Below are 20,466 nucleotides of genomic sequence, written 5' to 3'. Positions count from 1 at the left end.
GTATGGCCTCTCGAAATTTGTTACCTGGTTATTTCAGTGTTGATTTTAAGAATTTAATGACCATCTTAAGATGTGTGTGGGATTAGCTCCTGCTATAGCACTGACACTAGGAAGCCTATGGAAACCTGAGATCCTCTGTGAGCCCCTTGTTAGTAGCAAATGTTTGCATTTATTTTCTAGTCATCCATTTTTTACAGGTCCCCCACAGCAAGATATATTTATTTTCTTCCCTTCCCCACTTTTAAGTTTAGTATAACTTAATAAAACAAAATGAACCCACAGAACTCAACTGCAAGACAAGAAACCAAGAAACAGAACAACTTCCAAGTATGTTATAAAAATGTACAAGGAAACTTGATATGTTAAATTGTTGGTGTTGGCGGTGCTGACTCAATTAGAACGGAGAAAACAGATTTTATGGGCTGTATGTGTCAGATACACTTATATCCTGGACAGTGTTATCTCAGCATGAACGTGGATATGAGCAAACCTTTCGACCGCTCTGTGTGTGCAGTCATTCCTGGCACACTTACAGAAAGACATGCTGTGTACTGTACTCTCCCTCACACACACACACACACACACACACACACACACACACACACACACCACTTGGGAGGCTTTCTAAATCACCAAGCTGGTAAATTGAATCCCATACTGTCACTGAATGAGTTTCTCTCTCTAAACTCCAACCTTGGGGCCAGCCATTACAGAGCAAATTGTTTATTTCTCTCTTCTACTATTCCTGTTATTTCTCCTTTTGTTTTTTTTTTTCTCTACCAAGTCATCACCTTGGGGTTTCCTTCACTCTTAGTCCTCTTTTGTGTCTCAGTTTTCTCTTTTCTCCACAGGGTGTTCACAGTTTTCAGAGAGTCAGATTTCAAACTTAAAAGAAGAAAAGTTCAACAAAACCAGTGTGTTTCACACCAAGCATGTAGCTAATTAAAGCTGCTGTAGGGGCGTATATATGTTCCTCTCAGATGGTTCAGTGCCATACACAATCTAAATATGTGGTCCATGGGGTGGTGTTTAGCTCAGTTGGTAGAGCACCCGCCCCATGTGTTGAGACCTCTCCTGCGTGTCATTCCCCCTCTCTCTGTACGCCTCAAGGACTCTGAGGCGTACAGGGAAGATTGTAGCTGACTCCTCCCACCCTGGACACAAACTCTTTGAGACACTCCCCTCTGGCAGGAGGCTGCGGTCCTTCAGGACCAAAACCTCTCGCCACAAAAATAGCTTCTTCCCATCTGCTATTAGCCTCATCAACAAGGCTAGAGAGCCCCACTGTTGCTGATCAATTGCACCAATCACTAGAAAAAATTCCTTGTATGTGAAAACATACTTGGCAATAAAACTGATTCTGATTCTGATTCTGATTCTGATTCTCTGCCTCCCCATTTCCTGTCTCTCTCAACTGCCCTATCAATAAAGGCATGAAAAGCCAAAAAAATAATATAAAATGAATAAATAAATGAATAAATAAATATGTGGTCCACGATGTGAAACTAAAACTATACGGAACAATTAATGCGTACCCACACTTTGCTCTGCACTCTCGTCCACACAGTTCACCATTGTTCTGTGACACTGCATTGAGTCACTGTGGTAGAGGTACAGAGGCACACCGTCCAGAGAGGCAAACCAGGCAAATGCTAGGGGCCCCCATGGGCAAAGGGGGCCCCCGATGGCCCCTTTAAACTTCCCATACAAACACAACACTGAGCACTGCTGCTGCCCCAGAACTGCTGTACCTGGTGTATACCAACTGCCTACATGTGAGGCATTCAGGAACAACATGTGTGTGTGGACACACATACACAACTTTGATAGGCTACTTTGCCTGGGATCCTAAGCATGTACGATTGCCACTGAAGAGGAAAGCAGGCAAAGCTATATGTGACATTTTTTGTAGGAACAGAGACTTTACAGTGCATCCAGAAAGTATTCACAGCGCTTCACTTTTTTCCACATTTTGTTATGTTACAGCCTTATTCCAAAATTATACACACAACACAAAAAAGTTTGCTCGAAATTTTTACAAATAGATTAAAAATAAAAAACAAACAAAAATCACATGTACATAAGTGTTCACAGCCTTTGCCATGACACTCAAAATTGAGCTCAGGTGCATCCTGTTTCCACTGATCATCCTTCAGATGTTTCTACAACTTGATTGGAGTCCACCTGTGGTAAACTCAGTTGATTGGACATGATTTGGAAAGGCACACACCTGTCTATATAAAGGCCCATAGCTGACAGTGCATGTCAGAGCACAAACCAAGCCATGAAGTCCAAGGAATTGTCTGTAGACCTCTGAGACAGGATTGTATGGAGGCACAGATCTGGGGAAGGGTACAGAAACATTTCTGCAGCATTGAAGGTCCCAATGAGCACAGTGGCCTCCATCATCTGTAAATGGAAGAAGTTTGGAACCACCAGGACTCTTCCTAGAGCTGGCCGCCCAGCCAATCTGAGCGATCGGGGCAGAAGGGCCTTAGTCAGGGAGGTGACCAAGAACCCGATGGTCACTCTGACAGTGCTCCAGCATTGATCTGTGGAGGGAGGAGAACCTTCCAGAAGGACAACCATTTCTGCAGCACTCCACCAATCAGGCCTGTATGGTAGAGTGGCCAGACAGAAGCCACTCCTCAGTAAAAGGCACGTGACAGCCCGCCCGGAGTTTGCCAAAAGGCACCTGAAGGACTCTCAGACCATGAGAAACAAAATTCTCCGGTCTGATGAAACAAAGATTGAACTCTTTGGCCTGAATGCCAAGCATCATGTCTTGAGGAAACCAGGCACCTCTCATCACCTGGCCAGTACCATCCCTACAGTGAAGCATGGTGGTGGCAGCATCAGGCTGTGGGGATGTTTTTTCGGCAGCAGGAACTGGGAGACTAGTCAGGGTTGAGGGAAAGATGAATGCAGCAATGTACAGACACATCCTTGATGATAACCTGCTCCAGAGCACTCTGGACCTCAGACTGGTGCAAAGGTTCATCTTCCAACAGGACAACGACCCTAAGCACACAGCCAAGATAACAAAGGAGTGGCTTCGAGACAACTCTGTGAATGTCCTTGAGTGGCCCAGCCAGAGCCCAGACTTGAACCTGATTGAACATCTCTGGAGAGATCTGCAAATGGCTGTGCACCGACGCTCCCCATCCAACCTGATGGAGCTTGAGAGGTTATGCACAGAAGAATGGGAGAAACTGCCCAAAAACAGGTGTGCCAAGCTTGTAGCATCATACTCAAAAAGACTTGAGGCTGTAATTGCTGCAACAGGTGCATGTAGATGTGATTTTTTTTTGTTTTTTATTTTTAATAAATTTGCAAAAGTTTCAAGCAAACTTTTTTCACTTTGTCATTATGGGGTATTGTGTGTAGAATTTTGAGGTAAAAAATGTATTTAATCCATTTTGGAATAAGGCTGTAACATAACAAAATGTGGAAAAAGTGAAGCGCTGTGAATACTTTCTGGATGCACTGTATGTTGTATGAGTTGTTTCCAACTTGTTGCTTCATTCTTCTCATCTTCATAAATACGACGGTCATCTGATCATCCATGTATTTTTGTAGGAGGTGTTCCACAGACCAGTATATAAATATATAAATATATTTTTTATCCATTTTATCAGCTGCATGTGGAGAAAGTGGCATTTTTGAAAACTTTTCTGTCAAAAATAATTCAGAATTAATTAAAAATGAAGAGAAATCTAGTGTCCTGCAAATTATCTGTAAACAGATAGAGCTGCAGGAGCAGCAACGCAGCAGACCTGCTGCAGAAAAACATGCATGTGTTCTCACACCGGCTGCATATCAGCAACTGCAGCCACAACACACACAAGAGAGGGAGGAGAAAGTCTGTGGAAAACAAAGGCAGATTATGGTAGCAGTGTGGTAAATGCACACTAAAGGATTCACAAATTAATTCTGGGATTTATATATAAATTAAAATATTTTTAATGCACACAACATTGTTCATTGTTGTATATGAATGTAAAGAAATCCACATGTAAAAAGAGGAGGCTCTCAGGTAGTTATATATCAGCCTCCAGTATTCTTCTCCAGCACTGTTCCCACAGCACTGACTGCTGTGACTGCAGGTCTGGATGACACAGTGCCAGCTCACTTTTTCTCTCCGATCATGACTGGAGCACCGCAAACGTCTCATCTCATGTGATTGGGTGGCCACGAAAGTGGGGCAGACACAGCTCAGTCAGTTTGTTCATATTTTATTTTATTTATGACTCAGACAACTACACTCACATCCATAGTTGTAGAGATTGTGTACTAGAGGAAATGAGAGACATGTTCTGTTTGATTCAAATTGTCTGATGCAACGTTAATGCATGAACTTGGCAGGTACAACACACTCTCTCCAGCAATAAATGTCGCCATGACAACGATGCCAACAATAAGCCACATTTAAGTTATAATATGTAACTTTTCCACTTTAAAATGACTACACCTATGTTTTATATTTTGATGTTGTGCCCTTACATTATCCCAAATGTCTCCATCAATTCTCAAACCATGGTAACGGCCTGTTTCATTTGGTCGCCTGTCAATGACATCATATCCTCCATGTGCATGCGTCAGTGTCATATTTGATTTCAGAAGCTCAAAATGGACTTTTATCTAGTTTTAAGACGCATTTTAAAGATACATTTTTTTACACCTTGGTCATTTTCAATTCAAGCACGTTAGACTGCTGAGCTCCCAGCTGCTACGAAGTTAGCAGGTGTCTCAGCTTCCAACCGTTCCCTTATGTCTCGTGTCTGCCGTACAACATCAGAGAAACACTGACTCTTAATGTGAAACTGCTTTATTCAGTGTTTTTGATAGTTATAATCACCTGGTCTGTTTGTTGTGGAGAGGAGGAGGAGGAGGAGACCTCTGTGGATAATCCAGCTCCAGGTAAAAACCTCCCTAACCACTGACACTGAAGCAACACTAACCGGGAGAAGCTAACGGCAATGGTGGTGAAGACAACAACTCCCATGATCCAACACTACTTCGCGATGTCACCCAACGCCATCTTTTGTCATTGTTTTTATAGACTTGTAGCAGCAGAAGTAACATAATGTATATTCAAAACCATGTGCATGTGGGGACAGGATGATTGTGAATAACCTCTAGCTACACTGTGGTACTCAATGTCACTAACAATTTATTGATCTATAGACAATGTACTGCAACGTACTGTATTCACAACACAAGATTCTAGTCTGAAAGTGGGCCAAGGTCCAGGCATTGAGAGGCAGAGTCCTAAACTTTACTAATGAATGTGTGTGGCTCAAACTGGAGTGGACAAGCTGAATGTGTGTTAACACCACACACGTACTAATGTGCCAGCTCCAGTCAGATCTCTTGGAGAAATTGCTGCACACAGTTCATTTGCATTTGCCTTATTTCATCTCCTTAAATGTTCCACCCGTGCCCAGACTGTCAGTGAAAATAAACCAGATAACACAGTGAAAAGCTTAAGAATTCACTTGAAAGCACCGTCACATTTTAATGCTTAAATGTAGGTAATTCCAGCTTTTCTGGCGGACACAATCAATTTTTTTTCCCCAGCCTCTTCCACATCGTTCTGTGTTGTAAAAGTTAAATCTCCCAATCTTTCTCCTTTTTTTTGCTTAATTTCACCTTCTCTCCGACTCTCTGCCTCTCCATCTGTGGACCCTGTGTAACTGGGAATCGCGTGGTAAGTGAATCGCGAGAGCAACAGAGAGCATTGTGGGAGGAATACTGATCATGGTGACATGGATGGGGACAGAGAGGATGTTTAGTTAGTGATGCTAAAGAAGGAGCATGTAGAGAAGTGGGTTAGACCTCCCTCCCCCTCCTCCTCTTTTCTCCACACTGTTTTTTTCCAGTCTGCTCCGACTCCCTTCACTTCATTATATTCATTTACTCGTTATTCATCTCCTGTTCTCCCCTAGTTTCTCACTTTTCTCTCCTCGCTTCCTCCTCTTTCCTTCTCATTACTTGCATCTCTTCTCCCGCTTTCATCTCCACTTTTCTCATCTCCTCTCCTTGTTTCCTTTTTTTCCTCTGCTCTCCTTCTTGTCTTTCCTCCTGTTCCTGTTCTCTGATCCTCTACTGTCTTTTTCTTTTTTTTTTTCGTCTCAACCCCCCCCCCCTTTTCATGCCTCTGCACCAGCAACATTAGAGGCATTATGTTTTCATGTTGTCTGTCCGTCTCATTCTCGTGGATGCAACATTTTACATCCAAAAGGTCAAAGGTCAACTTCACTGTGACATCACAATGTTCTGCAAAAACACCTCTGGCCATTGTTCAGTGCTGTAACTCAGGAAGGGGAGATAGTGACCACAGTTCCGGTAACTTGGCTGGTTGGTGGAGGGATACAACCATGAGGTGGTAACTCTACTTTTCCTTTCATTTTCTCATCTGCTGTCTCCTCCATTCTCCTTTCCTCTCTTTGTTTCCTACTTTTCCCTGTCTCCTCTCCTCTCCTTTGATGGTGTAATCACTGTTTGAGTCCAGGCTACATGCATCTGGTGCTGGACCTTTCAAAGAAAAGGTTTCAAGCTTAATCTTGAAAGGTCATCTCAGATCTGTTGGGTGTTGATGTGATCAGGTGGGATAATGGACTCACAACCTGAGGGAGTGCTTGTCTTTTTTGGTGTGTCACCTATCTGGAGCCAGGGCAACTAATAGTGACACACAATAGTGTGTGTGTGTGTGTGTGTGTGTGTGAGAGAGAGATAAGCCAATCTATTTCTGAGATGAGACCACACTCAAATAAATGTATAATTTATTACATCAATATGACATGAATTCACTGAGGCTGTGTAAAATCAACACTTCTCACTGCTTTTTCTCTCCTCTCCTTCTCTCTCTTCCTCCACATCTCCTCTCTGTCCTCTGGCTTGATTTAGCGGAGGAGGCCTTATAGCATTAACCTGAGTTAGCACCCAATTTAATCCCTCCCTTCTGCTGCCCATCTTTATTTCCTCTCTGTACTCATCATCTTTTCTGCCCCCTGTAATTTTTCCCTTGTCTCCTGTCTACACCTTACCATAACCTCCATCCCTCCAGTCCCCAAACAAGCTGCCCCTTCACTTAGGTTGAGATAGAGATAAAGAAAATGTACAATGAAGAACAAAAGCATTCACCTGTCATCAGGGAATGCTTTTGTTCTTCAGTCTGATCTACCATGGTAACATTACCTAGGAGACTTGTGTTCAGAAAGGAGAGGCTTCAAGCTTCTCCTCTTTGATTGACTGATTGTTTTCAGAATGATTGAATAAAACGGTAAGGTAAGGTAAACACTTAGAGAAACCAAATCCTGGGAGGCTGGGTGGTGGGTCTGGGTGGACCAGGCCTAGGGAATGGATGAGTGTGGTGAGTGTCTTGTTGTGACATCACAAAGTTACAGAAGTCCTGACGGCTAGTTTTTAGGCTCAGTCTCTGAATACAGGCTGTGTGCATTTCTCTGTGGACTGAGGCTTTGATACTTTCACAGTATTAATATAGAACCTAGACCTGCTTTATAATCAAAGCATACATGGAAATCTCACTTTATACAAAATGGGACCTTTAAAGCATGTTGTCACAGAAAAAAAGAGTATTTTATTTTGAGAACACTGACACTACATGTGGAAATATAACTCACCAGCTACTGCAGTTCACCAACTAGCCCTGCCAGTCGTCACTATGTCACCAAGTTTCTGGCTCCAACTATTTCACATGGACGAGCAAATTTCACTTTGTGGTGTGACGGTCGCTGCCACCATAATCTCCCATAGGTGTTCAGGTGGGTTTAGATGCGATGACTGTAAAGGCCTCAACATATGAAATAATTTGTCAGCACTTGTGCCCTGTATCTGAACTTGTTATGGCTCCTGTCTGTATTTTCCCAAACAGATTTCTTACGAAGACTAGGCTTAGCTGAGCTCTTTCTCTAGTCAATTATGACCCTTGTCTGTGTGGAAGTAGCATCAAGTTGCTGTAGCACTGCAGAACGTTGGGGTGGATGTGCAGTTACAAATCATGATATGAAAGGTTGCTCTTTGTTTCCTGTTTCACACCATTGACATTGTTTTCTTTTAACCATGACAGACATATTTCCCTGAGTTTAACCAAGTAGTCTCAGTGCCCCATCCAGCCCCAAAAAACAACCTGTGACGACCCCTCGTGTCCTCTCTCTGTCCGTCAGATAGCCGATTGGTAGATCTGGAACAACGTTGGCACCCGGCGTGCTGCAGGATAAACAAGTCCTGGCTGCAAAGTGACCACTCCTGTCTGCTCCTCTCTGCAGGCACACCACAGGTTGGGTTAGGTTATGTTACCTTATGTTATATCCTACTATATACCCTGCAACACCCACACTCACATTCCTCACTGCTGCACACCACACATTGCTGACCTTACTGATTTCCACTCCCCATGTTGTGAAAACATAACTAAATTTGGTTTAATAAAAATATTCTTCCATCCTTTACTACGATGTGTCTCCCTCATGTTGTGGCCACTTAAACCGGGTCATAACTGACAAACATCGTGCTCTGACCAATAGGTGATGTTTTTGTAATAGCCTGCCCCTCTGAGTGACTTTCTTATCACCTGTTTTATTTTGAAACTATTTTCCTTAGGTGTCTGTTGTTGATGTTTCTTCCTTGCCCACCAGTGTGTTTCCCGCCTTCTGCCCCGTCCCAGTTAGTTGCACCTGTGTGTTGCTACCTGCTCCCTTTTTCGTGTATTTAGTCTCTGTGTTCCTGTCACTGTTTGTCAGATCATCTGTGTAGGTTTCTGGTTATGTTTTCCTCCAGACTTCCTTTGTGATTATTAAACTACCATCACTGCACCGATCTGCCTTTATGTGTGTGTCTGGATCGGGGAACTGAAAATAATGACTTTTGACAGTTGGAAAACAAAGACAAACAGCATATTTTATGGTTTAGTTACAGAATTGAGGTTGTTATTTTCTCTTGTAATAAAAAAAAGAAATTAAACAGTTATTCTGTATTTGTTGACTTGTGACTTGTGCTCTAAATTAGCATGAGAAGAAAAAGACACAAATGTCTACCTATTACACAAGTAAGCAGAGGATTGAGAGCACAGGAGGGTACTGAAGATAATGTAGCTTTTTTTTATTTTCTATGCTGAAAGAAAAAAAAAAACAAACATGGATTTTGTGGTTTGCCTGAGTTGTATTAAGTGAGGCAGATAATTCAATTGAGCTAAGCTTACCTCTGAATAAACAGCTGATCCTATACACATTCATAACAGGGACTGCAGCTACAGGAAGGATCACACCAGACAAAAGAAGGCACAAATGGACCTTAATTAGGAATTGTGCGGTTAATGAGCTGGGATTTAGGGATACATTTCCCCACATAATTGTCAAATTGGTTCAAAAGAAACAATAGTGGGTTCATACAGCTACACAACCATCCACTGCTGCTGCACACAATATTAAAGTGCACTTGTATTAATCATTTTGTGAGGTCATAAATACAGGTTCACAATCGTTTTACATGTGGAGACAGAAAGCTGGTCGCTTCAAGCTAAAGCACTGCACTTCACAGCTGTGCAGTTCAGTTCCCTTGGTCTGGAAAAAAATTATACAACCTTTACATCATTCTAGTCCATTTCATCTTCATGCAGACGTAAAGAGACGTAAACATGACGTCATACTGACAGACAGTTTTGGTGATGTCATCCTGCATCATTAACATTACCGCATGAGGGGAAATCAAAAATCTGTGTCCTGTGTATTTATAATTTCTTCACTAGTTCTTAGAGAAACCAGAAAAAAAGTGGTTATGAGCTTTATTAGCTGAGACAAATACAAGTATAAACAGGACAAAACAAGACTAGGTGAAAACCTAGTACAGTATATGGCTGGACCATGTATGGTTAGTGTGCAAAACTGAGGATGTAGTTGAAAACTGTTTCATCCCTTCTATATTTCCTGTGTATGTGACTGTCTGTCTTCGCTACACTCTTTATATTATTTATGGATTTACACACTCTGTATGCTGCGTGTGCCAGTATTTTGTAGGCAATTACTATTACACCAGCAGGCATCCTATTATGCTACCGGATGCAACCCCTCTGGTTCAAATGCTCTGAGTTGCACTGGGTGGCCAGATGGTATCTCGCAAGGAGAACATATGACCACTGAACTCACATTAAACGTAACACATTAGCTACTACATTGTATATGGTGGTGTGTTGGCCAGAGTTTTCTTGAGGAAATGCATAGGGGGCTTGAGTTACTTTTTTGATGCTAATTTGATGACATTTTTGTTTAGCATTAGAGGAATTTCAGAAAGATTAATTGGTGCTAACTGAGGTGTGAGAGAGTGGTGAGTGAAAGTACTGTAAACAACAAACATCATTGAGTCATATTTATATAGTTACTTTATTCTGTTGATATAATCGAGGCAGGTGTTATGTGAGATATTGTATCAGGATCCTGTTTGTGGACTTTAGCTCTGCCTTCAACACCATCATCCCGGCTCTGCTGCAGGACAAGCTCTCCCAGCTGAGCGTGCCTGACTCCACCTGCAGGTGGATCACCGACTTCCTGTCTGACAGGAGGCAGCACGTGAAGCTAGGAAAGCACGTGTCTGACTCCCAGACCATCAGCACTGGATCCCCGCAAGGCTGCGTTCTTTCTCCTCTGCTCTTCTCCCTGTACACTAACACCTGCACCTCCAGCCATCAGTCTGTCAAGCTCCTGAAGTTTGCAGATGACACCACTCTCATTGGACTCATCTCTGATGGCGATGAGTCTGCCTACAGGTGGGAGACTGAGCGTCTGGTGACCTGGTGCAGGCAGAACAACCTAGAGCTAAACGCTCTGAAGACAGTGGAAATGATAGTGGACTTCAGGAAGAGCCCAGCCCCACCCACCCCCATCACCCTGTGTGACTCCCCTGTGGCTACCGTGGAGCATTTTCGCTTCTTGGGAACCACCATCACACAGGATCTCAAATGGGAGCTAAACATCAGCTCCCTCATCAAAAAAGCTCAGCAGAGGATGTATTTCCTGAGGCAATTGAAGAAGTTCAACCTGCCAAGGACTATGATGGTGAACTTCTACACCTCCATCATTGAGTCCATCCTCACCTCCTCCATCACCATCTGGTACGCTGCTGCCACGGAGAGGGACAATAACAGACTGCAGCGTATCATCCACTCTGCTGAGAAGGTGATTGGCTGCAATCTTCCGTCCCTCCAGGACCTGTACGCCTCAAGGACTCTGAGGCGTGCAGGGAAGATTGTAGCTGACTCCTCCCACCCTGGACACAAACTCTTTGAGACACTCCCCTCTGGCAGGAGGCTGCGGTCCTTCAGGACCAAAACCTCTCGCCACAAAAATAGCTTCTTCCCATCTGCTATTAGCCTCATCAACAAGGCTAGAGAGCCCCACTGTTGCTGATCAATTGCACCAATCACCAGAAAAAATTCCTTGTATGTGAAAACATACTTGGCAATAAAACTGATTCTGATTCTGATTCTGATTCTGATCAGGTGGATTGTTATGTACTTCCATCAGAAGGGTTATGTGGAAGAACATACACAGTCCCGGGTTTATTGTTTCTGTCAGGAATTTAGTTTGTGTGCATGTGGATGGAAAGTTAACTAGTCTGACTAACTTGTATTAGTTTTAGTATCCTGGTGAAATGTTGATGCATTTGAGACTTTCCATGCTGTTAAATAAAGATTCTATTGAGCGGAGCTGCACTGAACAGAAGTACCTGTTTCCTGTCTCCTTCTCTTGTTTATACAGGACCCTTATTTGTAACACACACTGATACTGTTTATTTAGGTGGCTGCCGTCTCCAGCCACACCACTATACTGCTCTGCTCCTGTGCAGTTACTCCTGAACAACCAGTCCTCCAACCTGAACAACCAGACAGGCTGTTTTTTTTCGACTGCAGGTGCACTAGAGCTTGGTTTTCATGGTTACAATAATAAACATGCAGACCCTTCCAAAAGTGGTGTACCTACCTCCGTTGCCATGGTTACTATAATAATGGTCATGGCTTGGTTAGGTTTAGGAAAAGATGGTGATTTGGGTTAAAATAAATATTTCCTCAACATTAGACAATCTTTGTTGTCATGGTTGCAATGACAACAATTAACAGTCATCATAATAGAAACAACATAAACTGCGACTTTCACATGGGAATCGAACACCGCTCTCCTGTGTCATATTCCTGCCCACTCAAGTCCGCTGCAGGTAATACACTGACTATAGAGACGTACCTACACAGTCCAACATCAAACAGAACAGCAGGAGTCATGTGATGCGTGCATGTTTGAATTTAGTGTGACAGAGCGTCTCTCATTACCCTGATAGTTTAATTTCCAGCTAACACACTCACACACACACACACAGAGCTAACCACTACACACATGTTGGTGCTGTGTGGCTTGCTTTGACCAGCAGGGGCGATGTTCCCTGCGAATGTTTTAATGTGCTGTGACAGTGTTTCCAGTCGTCTGGATTCTCACTGTCTGTGCTGCTGCAGGCTCGTGTCCATGTGACTCACTGAGGCTGGGGTTGTTTATTACAGTGAGACAACTTTAAATTACAGACATCAGAAAAAAAAAAAAAAAAAAAAAAGACTTTTGCTTTTGGAAACTTACTTTGAGGTTCAACGATTGTGGTGTTTACAGATGTTCTGCCACATTTTCTGAGACATGAATGTCCACAAGCTTTCAGAAATGTAATATTCTTATCTGTGCTGCAATTGTGGTGTGCCAGTTTGCAGAGCTGCCTTCTGCAGCTTCAGACTCTGAAATATTACAAAGACAAAATCTGGTTCAAGAAATTGAGGATTAAGAATTTGAAAATTAAATTTCTGTGTACAAATATTCAATACAGTGTCCTTAAATGCACCACTGAAGGCTCAGGCGTCCAGTGTTGCCTTTTATGTCTGTTTGTGCAGTTAATTTAGTGATTGCCTGTGTATAGATTTTTGTAAATGACAGAAGTGTGTTTGCGTGTGTGTGTGTGTGTGTGTGTGTGTGTGCTAATGAAAGAATGATGCCTATCAAAATACAGTGAGACTACAATCTCCTGTAAAAGGGAGTTAAATGATTTGGCCAAGTCTAACATGTTTTTATTCAGCACAGAGAAAAACCTAATTAAACTCCATTAACTGGAACACTAATTTAGTGCCTTAAGACAATCTAATTAAGATTTAAATAAAAGCTGAGTGACTTCATTTCCTATTCAAACACACAGACAGCAAACACAAACAGATAAGAGGAAGACAGACTTTACTTTAATATGGGCAATGGCACACACACACAAAATATTGATGCAATTTATCTTAATTACAACATGAGGATGAGAAGAATATTTATTACTGGCTGTGCACTACACACAGTAAAGAGCTAACAGAGGTTGATTCTGCTGAGATACAAACATTAAAATATCTTTTAGACACTTTACATTGGAATAGTTACATATTATAACTTAAATCAAGGAGGCTGATTAGTTATGTGCTATAAAATCTTGAGATGACTCATGAAAACTCTCAGCAGTGAGGAATGTAGGAACACACTTCAGTTTTCATCAAAAACCAAAACAGTAAAGCTGAGAAACACAGAGCATTCACATTCAGAAAAAAAAGAGATCAGAACAAAAAGCACTAAAGTTTAGAGAGGCAAGTAAAGAGTCAAGCAGAGACGCACACTGAAAACCGGTGCTCACCTGTCAGAAGAAGCTGTTTTAATTATGAGCTGCCTGCTCTCTCTGCGACATTTATCAAGCCAAACTGTTGCTGTTGTTGCAGCCCACACACACACTTGTGTAGATGACAGGTCATCCCATTTTTTTTTTTTTTTGTCAGGAAAGTGACCCTCATGATATCAGCCATGCGCTAGTCCTTGCTAATTATTTGATATAAAAATCTCTCATCACAGTGAATAAACATCTGATAAAGCTCCAGCAGTTAGACCCTGATACTTAACAGGAACAGTGATAATTACAGATGTAACAAAAACTACACACAGACACAACTATTTATGATTATTACCATTTGTATCTCAGCGAGCACAAGTGGGAGAATAAAAAAAATAATAATAAAAGAGAAAAAACACAAATGAGCCTGCAGCAGATGTCCAGATCAAATGTGGTGAACAGGCTAAAACACAAACACCAGCGTGTTCCTTGAACATTGTTTATGAGTAAATGATTAAATAAATATGTAAATGAATCACATGTTGAGCAGCACTGCGGGGAGAGTTCACACAGAGCAGACGGAGGCGATGGAGACGACACAGTTTCCAGCAGCAGCAGATGGTGCAGAGTGTGGAGGGCCCGGGCAACAGTAACATTCAAATATGTTTATGTTCCTCTGTGAAGACAGGTCAGAGAGGAAGGCGACCAGGAAGCTGCAGGTCACCGGAAATGTGATGCGACTGTCAGAGGAGTAATAATAGATGATGATTCAGTCCATCTGCACTTAATCAGACACAGGGCTGTGTTTGTTCGCCACATGCTCTGAAAACAACTTGACATTCTAAGCTGTAATTTTCTGATCCAGCTCCTAGATCCCTGTTATTCTGCCCACATGTTTGAACCAGGTAAAAGATTTAAGTGTCATCGGACACTTGGATCTGTTCATCAAGAGATTGAAAGATATGTACAGCTGCCCACGAGGACGTCAACTAAACTCCGAAGGCCACTTTGCCAAGTAATAACTTATTTTTCTTTCACTGATTGTTGGATTGCTCTTAACTTGCTGTTTTAAGTTTACCATTCTAACAATCACATTGTTAAAATGAGCAGCATCAGAGAAACACAAATTTTTAACGTGTGACTGTCCTTGCTCAGCTCAGTTGTCTTTATTGGTTTCATCTTTTGCTAAAAAAACCTCCTAAACCCAGGACTGGACTGGATTTAGCTATAATGGTCGTGTGTGTGGACTGCAAACCTAACTACTCGCAGCTAGAGGAGGTCTTCCACCATCAGAAGTCAGAGCTTCGACAAAAGGATCATCTGATCACAATCTTTGTCTCTCTAGCTGCTGCCCAGGCAAAACATGGTTGCTATTTGCAGTCCTCCAGTCTTGCTGTCCTGGAGGCCCGATCGCCTTCCTCAGTCACTCGTCACAGTTGGTCTCTGCTTCTGCAGCCTCGCTCCCCTGGGTGGCCTCAATGCCAACGCCAGCACAGCGCTGATTTGCTTGGAGAGTCCAGCAGCCGAGATGATTGAATCAATACCTCACCTTAGGTTTTTCCATTGGGTAAAGATGGATAGCAACAGGTTTATTTAACCTTTCTAACACTAAAAACTGCTTGTGCGCTAATGATGCATTGTCTGTCCGGTGATCAGATCAGGAACATCCAAAGATGATCACCCCAAGGGGGCAGAGCTCCGGCGGGTTCCCCCACGACTGTTGCTGGAGGTCAGGACAGTTACTCTGGGTGTGCAGGAGCAGAACTGGTATTTCAGGAGCAACTTAGATTGATTTATATGGTGTCGTGCTGCCAGAACCACGCTCTGCCACTTTTTTTTCTTCAAGTGATGAAATAAAATATCTGCAGATCATATAATCTGGTTGATTTTCTTAGGCACTTTTAGGCAAATGTATGTCATGTAATAGAGCAAATAAAAACAAATAAAATTGTCAAAGTTGTCATATTGAAATTCAAGGTGCGTTGATTGATTACCGAGGTCAATCATGCATTGGGTAACACACAAGAAAACGTTCCACCTCAAAAGTGTCTGCCAATAAGCTGCTCAGTGAATTTAAAGAAGACAAAAAGGCAGAAAACATCTTTTCATTCATCCTTCGCTCTTCAGACGTTTCTTTATCTGTGAGGCATTCACACAGAAACATGACACACTGGGACACTGGGACAGATTGTGCTGCCTCCACAGAGCTGCTGGAGACGAAAGTAAGCTTCGCTATGTTTTCATTTCCTAGCCTGTTAGCTTCGCTATGTTTTCATAGCCTAGCCTGTTAGCTTAGCTTGACCTCTGCTGGCACTGCATCTTCTCCTCTGAACAGATGTTTCCAATGTGGCTTTATTTGCTCGACACAAGTCAGTAAATTAAATAATTCAACACACACTACAACAACTTATGTTCATCCACGCTGGTTACAGCCTACTACATCCACAGTGTCGTCTGATATCACTGAGCTGGATGTTTGTCCGATGCTATGCCATAGCTTCAACGTGATCAAAGTGTAAAGTCAGTGAGCATAGTTGACTGATGTTTGTAGACTTACCACCGTGGGAACAGTGGTTACACAACCTTCAAAACTTAACGTTGCGCCTGCATGCATCTGCACACAGCAAAGGTACTCGAACAAGTAACACTACACCTCTGTTTATATTTGTAGTTATTCATTTATTTGCTGAACGAGCTCCATACACAAATGAAGACCATGGCATGCAGTGTGAAAGCTCCAGAAAAAGCTAGAGAGTGGACCTTGAGACTATTTGTTAAAGCCTAAAGTCTAAAATCCAGTGGATGTCAAAGGGCTCATTCCAACAGGGAAAAAGCTCTGTGAAAGATTCAATTTAATCATTATTATACAACACAAGACTGCATGATAAAACTTAAGATGTTCTCCTTTTATGCTCCTTACACAAAAACAAAAGTTATGTAAATGAATGAATAAATAATCAGGTCATAAAAATAAAACTGTTTTTGTGGTGGTGGAGGATGAGCGTGATGTGAATAAAAATCCAAATAGACACGAGGATGTGAGAAAAAAACAAACCACATGCAGCTCACAGGCCAGGGGTCAGCCACCCTTTCATTACAGTGAGTCATATTTGTTGTTTTTGAATTGTGAAAATGAGGCTCTCAGTCACACAGGGAGGTTTATTAAACCCTTTATATATCACTGCAATTATACAGTCAGAGTCAGCCAACCTTCAGCCATGTTGGAGCTGTTACATTCATGACCCGATCACCCACAGCTTACACACAGAGGTGCTGTTCAGACCTTCCCTTCCCTCTGCTATTTTTACCAAATCTTTCCTCCCACCTGTGTGCACCTGTGGAGTTTAGATCCTGATTCTCATTTAGTGGTTGGTTTTTACTGCTCAGAGCCTCTCTGACGCTGTAATAGTATCCTGGAGATCACGACTTCATGTGTGCAGCTAGTTACTAACATCTGCAGAAAATTCACCCTTTGGTAGAACAGGCTGTTGAGCACAGATGAGGACAATCAGTTCATTTGAACTGTATTATAGTTGATTATTGAATATAATTCTTTGCCATTGTCCTGTTTTAGTCCTTTGTTAGGAGTCAGCTGATTATTGTAATGCCCTTTATTCAGCCAGGCGTTCCACCGTCTTCAGCTGGTCGTCTTATAACAGGAACAAATAGGTACAGTCACACTCCTGTGCTCGCCTCCCTGCATTGGCTCCCCGTTAGATTTCAGATTGAGTTTAAAATTTTATTGCAGACCTCTAAGGCTTTAAATGGCTCTGCCCCCAATTACATCTCAGATTTATTGACATGGTATGTGACCAACTGAGAACTGAGCTCTGCAGAAGGAGGCCTGCTGGTCAGCTCAAGGTCAAGTTTTTGACTAAGGGTGGCCGAGCACTTTTAGAGCCCCCGCACTCTGAACTCTCTCCCAGCTGAAATCAGATACTGCAACTGTTTAACATCTTTTAAATCTCTTCTTGAAACACATTTCTTTGTCTTAGCCTTTAATATTGTTTTATCCCTAATTATTGTTTTTACATATTTTATTGCCTTTCTTCTTTATTGTCAGAACCTTTTGCATAATGTTTGATATATGATTTTTGTTTATGATGTTCTTTTTTCTTTGGCCTCCTCTTTCATCGGGTTTAATTTTTCTCTGAAGAACTTTGTAACTATGTTAAGAAAAGTGCCCTATAGATAAAGTTATTATTATTATTATCATTATTATTATTACTATTATTAGTTTGTGGTTATAATTACTAGTTATTTGATTGGTTATATTGTTGTAGCTGAGCAGTGGATCTGAGGCGAGGCTTCATCTAGTTTCTGGCACAGAGAGTGGAAGTGCAGTTCTCTCTGCCACTGAAAGTTCTTCACACTCTCTCAAGAATACAATTTAATAACTGTGAGTCCAGACCTGCAAGAAGTGGTCTTCAGCCAGAACTCTACACCCTGGGTCTGAAGCAACTTGTGATTTTCACTCTTAACCCTATAATGCCAAATGCATCAAATTTGATACAAGCATTTCTGAGACCTATTGCATCACCTCATGGTAAAAACTTCACTCAAAACCCTCTTGTACCTAATCTGATACTTGTCTTCCAACCCCTGGTGGATCCTTTATCACTACAACAATTCAAACACAGCACATGGGACAATCCAAGTTGGCCACCTTCAGGTAGTTCCCAACTCACTGGATCAAGGTAAAGAAAATTGCGATTTTTACGATTTTCCAGTGACATTTTCGTTGAAATTTTTAGTGATATTCTAACATGAACACGTAATCTGTTGAAGCAAGTTATAATTACATAATTTTTTGCATTTTAGTATGTAGTAAAATCGTGTATAAAATTTGGAAAAACCTATATGCAAATCGTTTTTTGTAATTTTTTTTTTCAAATTTTGTGAAAGGGCCAAATAAAGGTTCCAGATTCAAGAAATCTGAATTTTCTGTCCATTATTTCTGGGGTCGGGCATTACAGGGTTAATATTATTATGTGTTGCTGTAGGTCACCGCCCAGCAAACCAGCAGAGTATGGCATCAGGAAATGGGTGCCCTGTGATGCACAATCCAGCTATGGCTTGGAGCCTACACAGGGATGCTGACCAGTGGAGGAAGCATCAGGGGTGGGGGTTGTGCTGAATGTGACAGGTGGACTGAGGGGGCACAGTATCACATGTGACAATTTCTTCACCTCTGATGAACTGAAGCCAGCAGCTCCTGAAGAACACACCGCAAAAAACGGCTGAAATCAGTGACTGTGAGGATAGGAAGTCAGCAACCCCTGTGAAAGTGTGTGTGTGTGTGTGTGTGTGTGTGGTGCGTGTGTGTGAGTGAGATAGAGAGAGAGACTGACAAGGGGACCTAATGTAGAGTGACGTTGGGAGAGGCAGAGAGAAATCCCACCATCATACATAATCCCCAAGGCTTCATTGATTGAAGGGTCTCGCTCGCACACACACACACACACACACACACACATACACACACACACACACACACACACACACACACAGGTTCACAACATACTGCAGATTATTATTTATCCAGTTTGTATAGCAGTGAGGCTGTCAAAAATGTCAGACTGATTACATGCTGACAGGGCTGACAGACTGTGTGTGTGTGTGTGTGTGTGTGTGTGTGTGTGTGTGTGTGTGTGTGTGTGTTGCAGCTAATGCATGTGTGTTATTTATGTATGTAGCTGCCAGTTAATGGTCATATTTCAAGCACTGAGGTGTTTTCAAGATGACCATTAGATTGTTCATTACCTGACAGAAGGTGACATTATGGAACTTCTGATTGGACAATATTAAAGAAAAGAGAAACTGTAATTCTAAAACATAGAAAGACAGTCTGCGTCTCTACCCACCTATTTTTAGATCAAAGGTGAGTTGGTTCAAGGGTGCATTTTAATTTCTGGAAGTCTGTCACAGTGAAAGCTTCAGTAACACTTAACTGCCAGATAATTTTTTTTAGCTATTTTACAGCTCCAGTTGTGTGTTATACATTATCTGCTTAATGTTCAAGGAGTATGACACAGAGGTGCAGCTGCTTAAATGCAGCTATCATATAGCATTACCCACTTCTTGGCAGAAGGTATTACAGTACATGGCTACATGAAAAATCATGTAATCTGTGGAATTTACTGAGCACTAGAGACTTTTGATCCACAGATTTGGCCTTTAAGGGAGTGTTGAGAAGATGCACTGTTTCAGTGGTACCCTGTGGATGGGGACATCCTGTTTCTCCACTCATTCTTCATGTGTGCCAACCGTCTGTAGTTAAAACAAATAGCTTACTTATCATACACACACACACAACCACACATATTAACAATATGCTAATAATGACACCAATAACTCCAATGGGGAGAGAGACAACAGGAGGATACAGTGAGATGATAAATGCCATCTAATGACTGTATTTAAGTAAGTTCTTTATGTATTTGCACTCCTGAAAACATCTGAAACAGAAAAATAAATCACAGAAGAATATTCAAATTCCAATCATTTTTTTTCCAGGTAAAGTGAACCATTTGGTCCAATCTGATTAAAATGGAATGTAATTTACCTGAAACAAGTTATTTAATTGTGGTATCATATTAATTAGCCAATATTCAAAACATTTCTGCGTCCATTGACAACGACAGATGAGTTTTAAATGCTTAAGGTCATGTGCAAGAGAATATTAGATTTATTTATATGTGTGGTACTGACTGAGCAAGCTTCATTTCATTTCAAATAAAGAATTCTATCATCAGCATAGAAGGATATTTTGCTAAGGGTTCAAAG

The sequence above is a fragment of the Trachinotus anak genome, unplaced genomic scaffold, assembly GCF_046630095.1.
Source record: "Trachinotus anak isolate AG129_WGS33_773 ecotype Australia unplaced genomic scaffold, CSIRO_AGI_Tana_v1 ptg000021l, whole genome shotgun sequence".
NCBI lineage: Eukaryota > Metazoa > Chordata > Actinopteri > Carangiformes > Carangidae > Trachinotus > Trachinotus anak.
The sequence above is the reverse complement of the archived record's forward strand: the minus strand, read 5'-3'. Positions refer to the sequence as shown.